The 10,988-nt window shown below is 36.0% G+C and overlaps 1 long non-coding RNA gene across 1 annotated transcript; it reads right to left on the minus strand.

The window, feature by feature from the left end:
* Positions 1-913: 913 nt before the first annotated feature.
* LOC148223972 (uncharacterized) lies at positions 914-9,343 on the minus strand. Its single transcript, XR_015803211.1, has 2 exons — positions 2,828-9,343; positions 914-1,213 (listed from the first exon to the last, which is right to left on the minus strand). It is a non-coding gene; the product is annotated as an uncharacterized LOC148223972 (long non-coding RNA).
* Between the last annotated feature and the right edge of the window lie 1,645 nt (positions 9,344-10,988).

The raw sequence follows: 10,988 nt of genomic DNA on the forward strand, positions 1-10,988 counted from the left end.
GTTAGCGAGCTATCACGGTCTGCCTGGGTACCCGGGAATCCTGAGCCCACCTCTCCCTGCCCTGCTGGGAGCCGCCGTCGCTCCCTCAACCCCGCCGCTCCTTGGGCTCCGCTCTGGGTTTCTCTGCGCTGTAGCCCCACACTGCCCTGCTCTGCTGGGACGTCCAGCAGTTCCAGCTGCTGCCACAAAGATTCGGATACATCTCACCCACCAGACCGGGATCTTTTGCTCATTCCTGCAGTTCCAGCTTAGTGCTCCTCAGAGTCCTGCAGGGGCACCGGGATCGACTGCCCCAGGGCTTTGTGAAGCAAAGCCTCTCCTCCCTCCTTTGCCATCTCGGCCGAGAAGGCTCCCATGGGGTCCCTGGTTCTGTTTGTTATTAATTCCATAGTTGTTGTTGTTTTATTTGCCTTCTTATACATACTAGTAAAGAACTGTTATTCCTGTCCTCATATCTTTGCCTGAGAGCCCCTTAATTTCAAAATTATAATAATTTGGAGGGAAGGGATTTACATTCTCCAATCCAAGAGAGTGGCCTGCCTTCCCTAGAAGACACCTGTCTTTTAAACTGAGACACACTCTCACTGAAAGAAATAAAAATAGCCAGGAAATGACCATCACTTTCACAAATTCAGCTGAGATAGGCATTCACAGTATTAAACTGAGAGGTCAAAGATGACTAGATTAAGTATTTATGGATTTCTCTCATTTTCCTTAAGTTTGCCATCAAGGTTTACTTTAGAGTGTTCCTGTTTAACTAAACTTCACATTAAACTGACTTCATTCATCTATGAGATTTATGCATTTCTTTGTGCTGAGATGACCTCATGTCACTATTGTGTATTTAGTGATAAGAAGGTCTCATTCCGGCAATAAAACCATGTGGAACACATTACTCAAAGGCCTATTAAGTATGAAACATTCAGCATTTATTTAGCACATTGAGGGAACAGAGTCTTTAAAAGATTATTTAGACTATAACATGGAGACTAAAATATATCCAGCGTCCCATTGATTTGACAGCCTGCCATAACTGTCTCATATAGTCTTAATTAGAACACAATACACACACGCATAGCAGTCTTCTGGGAAAACATTCCCAATTACAAAGAGCCACAAGAAGAACAGCACTGCTTTTGACAGCTGGAATGTGCACATTGTCATAATCCTGCTGGATACCTACTGTAAGTGAAAGGTATGCATCTTCCTGTACCTACAAAAGATGATGTCAGATTGAATAAAAGTTAGTTGTTGTCCACCTGCGTGACACATTGACGACTCCAGCTTTTGCTGAGGGGGAGCAAAATTGCTTCGCCATTTTTATTTACCAATATAACTCATACATCTATTCAAATAACAAACAGCATTTGGGGGAAGAAAATGCTTTTCAAGTCTTCATCTCTATTGCAAATATAACAGCTCCACCTTGAGGCAGGACCTAGTGAATGTTAGTAGAAGGTGCAGTCAAGCTGAAGATGCCTATCAGCATAGTTAGCCACAACTACCTAAAATATGGACACATTTCCCTGTGTCCCTTTCTGCTCATCTTCTTAGCATACAAGCAGGCATGTGTGCACATGATGCATGTGTTTGGACAAATTTACTGAAGAGAAATTAAATATATATATCAAATAAGCATCAATTTGACAGAGCAGCTCCCAAGGATGATACAAGTCAAGCATAACAAGGCCTGACAGAAACAGTCCTTCAGGAGCAGGAATTATCCAAGCTTCTCTCTGAGTACTGCACACAAACAAATTTCAGACTATTAGTTTTTTCATTATTGTATTCTTCCTAAATGAGGAGTAAAAAGATTAATACATTTCAATGTTTCATTTAATTCGCTATTCAAATATTCTGAAATAATTTTAATACACTGCTAAGCAAGTAACTAATCTGCTCTTCAAGTATTAATGACATTATTTATGGTTAAATGGGTTATTTTTAAAATCTAAGTACTAAATATTAATTTGCATGTTCTTCAGACTACTTCAGGAGTTTTATTTTTAATTGACAGTGTAACAGTATTTAGAACTCTTATAATAAATCCAAATGATGTCAGTTAGATTGACAAGTCCAGACAGACATAAAACCCGTGTCGCATTTAAATGGATGTTGATTAGCGTACTGAGATAGATTGGTTATGGCATGTATTACATATTTGCTTGACGATGATCGCTAAGTGTAAAGAGGGTTTGCAGCAGGCAATCAGAGTAAGCTATATCTCTAGAACAAAATGATAATAGATTAACGGAAAAAAATTATCATCAATTGAGTTCACCACTCTAAAGAGGGCACGCAAGTAGTCAACTTGAGGAAAGACCAGAATTAGCCATTTGTGCTGGTTTTAGCAGGGATAGAATGAATTTTCCTCACAAGCTAGTATGAGGCTGTGTTTTGGATACCTACTGAAAACACTGTGGGCAATACAGGGATGTCCCAGCTATTGCTGAGCAGTGCTTAAACTCAGTCAAAGCTTTTTCTACTACTCACACCACCCCACCAGCAGAGAGGCTGTGGGTGCACAAGAGGCTGAGAGGCGACACATTTGGGACAGCTGACCTCAACTGACCAAAGGGATATTTCATATCATCTGGCATCATGGTAAGCATATGAAGCTGAGGAAAGAAGGAATGTGAGGACATTTGGAGTGATGGCACCTGTTTTCCCAGGTAATCACCACACACAATGGAGCCGCGCTTTCCTGGAGACAGCTGAACACCTGCCTGCTCATGGGAAGTAGGAAACAAATTCCTCGTGCTCTGTGTGTGCACAGCTTTGCTTTCTTTAATAAACTGTCTTTATCTCAACCCAAGAGTTTTCTTACTTTTGGCCTTCCAATTCTCTTCCCCTCATGACAGTGGTGAGGAGAGGGGAGAAGTGGAAGTGGCAGTGTGGTGCTTCGTTGTTGGCCAGGGTTAAACTACAAGATCATTCTGGAAAACAAAAAACAGAAAAAAAATTACTGGGGATTGACAGAAGCACAGCTTTGAAAGCATGTTAAGAAAGTTATTTTGCAGGTAAGAAATATAAGATTAAAAGAGGCTGAAATTTTGTCCTATTTTGGTGAATGCGAATTATGCCATTAAGACTTAAGAAAACAATCCCATCCCTTGGATATGGGTCAGACTAATTATCTTTTTTTCTCTCAAGTGTATAGAAACTCATTTCAACTTCACCAGCATTGACAAGAAGTCTCTAAGGCTGTAAGTATAGTAAAACAATTGACCTTATCTATACGTTAATTAAATCCATTAATTATTGAAGACAATGAGCTTCATTTAAAAAGCCATATTTGTTAGTTCCAAGATGACAGGAATGTTAAAGAAACTTTACACTTGGATAAAGGGGAGATAGTTTCTTAATTTTTTTTTTCTTAAGTGAAGAGTAATATACAAAATATGTTTCAAATTTATTAATCATTTCTAGCCCAAACTCTTCACAAAAAATACAGGGCAAGCCTGTTACTTTCTTTGCCAAATTGCTTTATTTCTAACTGTAAGAAAGGGAAACACAATGTTATCTTGATGTGAAAATGCAGCAGAAAAATAAGCATTAGTTTGATTTTAAAATTCAGTCAGCATCCATAATTTGCAATGCAATCTCTTTTATGGCTTATTAAAATAAGTGTTATTGAAACATAATTTTAATTCTGTACAGCTGAACAGACTCATATATATTTATGACTGCAACAGATGTTTCTATGGGCTCATTTAGATCACTTCTCCTTGCATTCCCCTCAGCTGATGAGGTGCCCTTCTATGTTACAAGGAATTCCTTTTACATCACAGTGCTACAGCTGGTTAAAAACACCATCTGCACTCATAAATGCCTAGATTGTATTTAGCCACAACACACAGAACTTGAGAGTGCCTACTGAAAGCTGAAGATGAAGTTTTACATTATAATGGAGGGCATTTGCACATATTCAGGTTTTAAGTCCCTAAATGCTGTTTATGTTGTCAAAATAACTCAAAGTAGGATTTTACCAGCATTTGTTCTGTGGTGGCCATTTGGACCAACACAAGAGCAAACTGTAATTTAACCTTTTTTTTTTTTTTCCTAATCAGTGCTTTTTTAAAGTGTATCAAAAGCAATAGGAAAAGATTTACTAATTTCAAACCCATACTTTAAAACCGCTATTTTCAAAACCAGTTACACTGATAAATTCCATTTATAAGAGTCAGTAATCCACACACAGTCTATAACATTATTTACTGACAGAGTGCAGTGAAGCCCAAACACACACACTGGGCTCCCACTGCCTGGTAAACAGCTTATTTCTAGAAACAGGTTTTAGGAGTGCCGATCTTCACAGGGCTCGCTTCAATCCATTTTTAAACATGCAACTACCTCAGTATAGCCACTTATGACTCAAAACAAACTAAAATATATTTTAACCTGCCTCTTCACGCACAGGACTCACTTCTGTTAACTACTTTAGTTCCTCTAACTAAATCAGAGCAAATGATGCATTTCTGTACCTTGACTGCGTAAGTTTAAGCATTTGTTTTCTCACAGCTTTTTCCCCCAACTCAAACGAAATTAGCTTGGAAGAGTTATATCCAGTAAAATTACTTCTGTATCATTTCAATAAGGAAAAAAAAAAAGTGTCCATATAAGCAGTTGCACAGAAACACTATAGAAAATTTAAAAGACGTTCAGACATATTTTTAATTGATCTGATATTGATTTGCTATTGATCAAGAGACAGAAGTTCAATACATAGCCTGGAAACATTTTCACGCATATTTTAAGGAAAAACAACTCGGCCTAGAAAGCTTTACATATATAATTTTACTCTTCTGCAAAGAGGTTGTTCAAGCACTTGCTTTCTAGTGACCTCCACCCTATCCTTTTAGATATCAAAAATCAGCCACAAGAAGAGTAAAGTGAGATGCTGAGAAGTTTGCTGCAGAACACATGGTTTTCTAATAATTTGTAAAGATCACTCATGTCACAAGATATTACCATGTTGTCAAACATTACTATGTTGCTAATCTTTTTGTAAATATTATGTCTGTTCTGCAGCTTCTGCATACACAAAAAGCACCAAACTTTTAACATAATAATTAAGAAAAAAAATTAAGTTCACTGTTTCTTCTATTCAAATGTAATACTGAATCCTTTCAAAGCTATTTTCTGGACTCCAGAAAGTACCAACCCTTACTTCTATAAGCTAAAAAGAACTTTAGTTCTTCTTAGAAAACACAACACATGGATGATTTGATGATTCATCTCTGCAACAAGAGTCACTTTGAAGAAAATGCATGTGTGGCAGTTACAGCTTCTAGAAGCCTATTACACCTATGGGAGAAAATAATATAATTACCACAGAGAAAAGCAACTTTAGGAGGATCTAAGTACCCTCACTTTTTGTTTGTTGTTTTATGTGTGGTTGGGTTACTTTTGTTTTCAACATTTAACTATACTGAAGCTGCAAACTTCAAGGACATTGTTGAAGAAAGGTGAGTTTCACCCTACTGAAATAAACAGGAGTACTAGTTTGTCAGCTTAAAAGGACAGTATTTTCCAACCTGTTCCACTATTGAGAGACTTTATAAATAAAAAACACGATATGTAGAACCAGAGGGAATAAATATGAATCAATAAGGCATTTCCTTCCTATTGTTCAGAAATGATTAGCAGCTCTATTAAAATTCTTTTGGTTCATCTTTGTTTAATAGCAGACTTGAATTTGGAAATCTTTATAGGAAGAGAGAGAAATTAATTTTAATAATTAAACATTAAAAAATCATTTTCATGAAAGCTTCTCCAGAAGTCTTGCAGAGGTTTATTTGTTACGAACTGCTGCACTTCAGGTAATTTACAAGTAAATCCAGAATCTTAGACTTGTTCTTTGGTCACTACTGTAAGTCACTTGAGGTACAGAATTTAGTGTCAAGTCATGAAGGAAGAAAAAAACAACTATCACATCTGTTTGAAGTTACATGCCTCAGTAAAAACGTGTCCTCAGATTGGGAATTACAGTAGTTTTGTTAATTCTAAGAGTCTGATCTAGTTAAATAAGTACTATTGTCTGACAAGACTATCAAAACAAAGCAGAGCTAACATTAATATTTACAGTGGTGTCATGATGTTGAGTCTACCTGTCAGATGGTAGTCTTGGCTAAGATGGATGCCTAAAACAAATCTACTTGTTCTCCAACCCCTTTTTAGGGAGGCAAAACAATTTACTTCTGAGCCGAGAACTGTCTATCCCACAAAATGACAAACCTTCCACTTTATTTCAGTAACTGAAAGAAAGCAGACTAAACTTCTGTTATAAAGAAGTTTCACAGTCAGCTTTAAAAGACTCATTTCCAGCACTAATTCTGCTTTTCAGAAAGCAAGTGCTCATAAAGAAAAAGCTTATAAATATTAAAAAACCACAAGATTTCCATCAAATCTCTCAGAATGTCATGACTGCCAGTACACAGAATAGTACTGAGAGAATGTATTTAATGTATTTATCTCAGAATACTGAGAGTGTGTATTTAATTCTTAAAGGTAGAACAGCTTTGGCCCTGTCTTGTCCTTCTCTTCATAAATATGGCTGATGGCTTTATTTAGCTGATAACATATCTACTGCCAGCTTGCTTGTAATGTTATTATTTGGGGACACTGGTATTATTCATAACAGTAAAAGAATTATGAAGAGATGTATTTTTCTTTAAGAAATGCTATTTCACATAAAGTGTCAAATTTGGAGATTATGTGAGGAGATTGCTCAGTTCTGAGCTATTTAACAGCTGAAATTCAGGCCATATACAAATTACATATTCAGGAGCTTAGATGGTCAACTTTATGCACAAGTGAAACCTCTAAAACATATTCTGTTTGTCTCAAATTTAAGATTTTCTTCCCATTCTAATTATGTGTATATAATGAGCTAATAAACTGAGTTATAAAAATGCAACAGATTCTTTCTGGACCTGCCAGCAGACTGAATAAAACTGTAAGTCTTATACAGTAAACCTACAACTTAGTTATGACATACTGAAGACTTATGTTCTAATCACTAATAATTATTATGTCACATTTCACGAGACCTTTCCCATCTATTCTCAAAGTCCATAAAATCTGAACACCTCTTTGCTGGATGTAGCTCCTTTTAAATTCGGGACAATACTGTCGCAGAATCAGAATGAGAAACCAGTCTTATTTTCAAACATCTTGCCGATTTCACTGAAAGAAAGTGTAATAAAAACAAACCAGAAATTGCACTTGACAATTTGTTTCATTAGCTCCAGACTTAAATATAGTGTTAATTAGTTAAATTTCTGAAGGGTTTTGAATAGCAAACCAAGATTTTTTAAAAAGGATCGGAAAATAAGTTATTTTGAAAAGAACTATCATAATATAAAAAGATCTTGGTCTAATATTCTGCATTTAAAACTGTATTACAATAATAATGTTAAAAACACAGCACTAAAGGAAGAATAATTATTTAATAATATTGAATAATATTTTCATACTTATCATGTACCTTGATTTTAGTCAAAGATTCTGTGAGAGAAAAGCAAGGAAAAGAATGCATACATCCTTTTTGAATTACTAGAGCCCAGCAAATTACTGAAGATGTCCAGGCAACCATTCACCTGCTGCTATCAAATGAGAAAAGAACAGTTACCTTGGCAACTGCTGTATCTCATATTACACTGTGCTACTTCCAAGACAAAAACATGGTCTTAGGAGAGAGTTGGGGATATTATGTGGGTTTTACATTTTCACTGGCAATGTCCTCAAGGACACCAAAATAGACTTATAAAGCTATCCCAATTCTCAATTAGATAGAAATGTGTAGTCATTATATGAAATGCAATGACAACCAGGTGTAGTCTACATCTTAGTTAATACGTGGACCATAAAATCTGTAGGGAGGATTTTATTTTGTTTCCTTTTAATTTACAAAGGGAGAAGCTATTCATCAGATTCCTCAGGAGATTCATGTTACAACGCATGTTTTATAGAAAATAATATAGGCATGTACTATGTATTTTACAGTTCCCTTAGAATTGTACAGATTCATGTGAAATGCACTATAGGACAATAACTATGGCATCTCTTAGTGACTGCAGTAACCATGCACATCAGATATGAGCTAGAACTGCTGAGATTTTAAAGAGTATAACAAACTGTATTTGTTTTATTACTAAATTATGCATGAGTTCCTTCAAAGCAGAACAATAGAATTTATATATAATCTGACATAAAATTAAGAAACCAAGAAGCTCATTTTAAAATGGTTTGAAAAGGTCACAGTTATTATTAAAAAAACAATTTATCATTTTGGTACAAGACGCCTCTGTGCTTCTGTATACACTGTATCATACATTACAAGACTGGCACCCAGAACCTAATTAAAATTTCCATTCAAGACATGGATGGAATTTTTATAAAGCAATTTATAAATTTATACATTATAAAGCAATTTCTGCCTAGATGTCAGGAATTCTGGGGTTTTTTGATTCCTACTGATTTGAAATAGGGATGTAGGTCTCACAGACCTACTTTTTGGATATTTCTAAGTAAACCTTTCTTCATTCCACATCTAGACATGATCTACTTTATATAAATAGTATAGTTCAAAAAACTGCTTTCATGCAGGAAAAAAATGCTTCTTTTATTACGTTTGCTATGGTTTATTAGTGTTTCTTTTCTGGTGGTCTTTTATGGATAAGGTACCAAAGAAATTTTTTATTTCACACAATTCACTGAATAAGGAGATACTTTACAGTATTATTACATACTACTTAAGTTCTTACTATTACACTGGCTTTATTCTTCTGTTCATGCTAGACAAGCCCCTGAAACATCAACCACTCTCTGTTTTACAGTACTGCCACACAATAATGTGGTTGGAGACAAGGGAACATTCCCTGCCCAAACTTGTGAGACATGAAACAGAATCCAAGATTCTAGAAGTTCCTTTCAGTTTCTCTTTACAGTGGTATTTGCTGTCCTACAGTTGTTTGTTTTGCTGTGGTTAGAGAGTTTAGTTCTCTTTTACTGTCCTTTCAATCCTTGCTGCAACTTTGGCATGCTGGCAGCTACTGGAGCAGGCCACACCAACATAAGGTAAGGTCAAAAGCACCTTTTTGAGTAGTAATTCTTCATATGACCAACTAGGAGGATCAAGGAGTGAGGTAAATTCCTTTTTCCTCTCCAGTCCTCCGGCTAGCTCTGGACTAGAGAGGAGTGGGAAATCCTCATAGACAAAGGCAAAAAAACCAAAGAAGGCTGTTTTCTGGCGTGGGAAGGTGATCCACAGTTTATTCCATCCACACGGCACACGGAGAAAGAGAGAGGGAAGGCGGCGGGGGAAGGCGGCGGGCATTATCAAACTGAGGGAAAGGGGCGGGGAGGAGCGGACCCGCGACCAATGGGACACCGCCGAGGGGGAGGGGCTACGGAGGGCTGAACCAACTTCACAAGCTCCGGGGGATACAGAGCAAACCATTCCTCAGTGCAGCATATAGACATAGCAGGGCAATATGAAACCATGGACTTAGAAAACAAACAGTGCAATACAACAGAGGAGGACCTTAGCATTGCTTGCAACAGAAGAGCTATACTTGAGTATTAACAATAAATTAATTTCATACTACTGTTACTGCTTACTAAGAGTGTATTAAAGTTCGTATTAATGCTTTTACTCAAAACTGGATATTATCAGTATTCCACTAATTTGTAGTTGTTCAATCCTCCTAATTCTATAACTGCACTTCTAGCGTGCAGACAGAACTTCAGAAAAAGAGAATCTCCTTCACGGAGGATTAAAAATTACAAATGTGAGTTAACACCTGTGTATTTTATCTTGCTATACTTTTAAATTAAAGATAACTGTTTACTTACACACCACTTTTAGATTACTGATCTGACTTGATTCATAAAGCTTTTCAAGTACACCACTTTTTCTTTATACTACATATATACATATACATCTTTGAAAGAGCAGAGCTACTTCTTCCTTTTGAAATAAGACACTCATGACAAAAGAACAACCAAACTCCCCAGAAAAAAACAAACACCAAAACAAAACAAATTAACAAAAAAAAAGCAAAACAAAACAAAACAAAAAACAAGTTAAAAGTTTGGATTATTCAAAAGACTGCAGTTGTCCCAGCAGTTAGACTGGGATTTCCCAGACTAGACTGAAGAGAGATAACACAGGAATCATGCCTTTAACAGTAACTTCTCTCCTACAGTGCTTTAAACATCTAATGCATGCACACTAGCTGCATTAGCATAGTTATGCCTACTTTACAGGCAGGTTAAGTCCAGCACACAGCAACGAAGCACCTGTGTCATCACTGCTCTGTCACTGGGCTAACAGTAAAGAGAGCCTGCATACGCTATATTTCAGTCCAATACTTTACTAATCCAAACGTCATTGGATTGTAGTATTATCCAATGCTCCGTTTCACACAATCATTGATGCCAGAGAATTCAAAATCAAATCTAAAGTCATTATATACAAATGATACAAAAAAACTCAATTTTAACCTGATGAGAGTAAGAAAACAGCTGACAAGAGGAGCTATCCAGTCTGACATCTCAATCTCAGAAAATACATTAAATAATCAGAAATCCACCCTTAAGTCTATTTCTACATTAACTTAATTAATGAAGGATACAGATATCTCTGGTACTGACACGACCTAAGAACACTGAAATCCAAAAATGCAGAATTAAAAAGTAAACAATAATTCATGAAATTAATTAATAAAAATGAAAGTGTTAAAAGCTGAAAGAACATGGCTAAGAGTACATAGAATGATAAGCAGCATTTTAAAAAGAAAAGTTAAAGTTTTTGTTACCACAACATAAAACAAGGGCAGTACAATATTACTTGTGCAATTATATGTTCCCAAATATTTTCAAGAAGTTTTAAAATAATTTTAGTAAACAACAAAACATATAATACCTGTATCTTGTAAGTTGTGATCAACTGGCAAATTATAAAATTTTATTCTTAATAATTT

This window comes from Sturnus vulgaris, chromosome 4, assembly GCF_052056855.1.
Source record: "Sturnus vulgaris isolate bStuVul1 chromosome 4, bStuVul1.hap1, whole genome shotgun sequence".
Classification (NCBI taxonomy): domain Eukaryota; kingdom Metazoa; phylum Chordata; class Aves; order Passeriformes; family Sturnidae; genus Sturnus; species Sturnus vulgaris.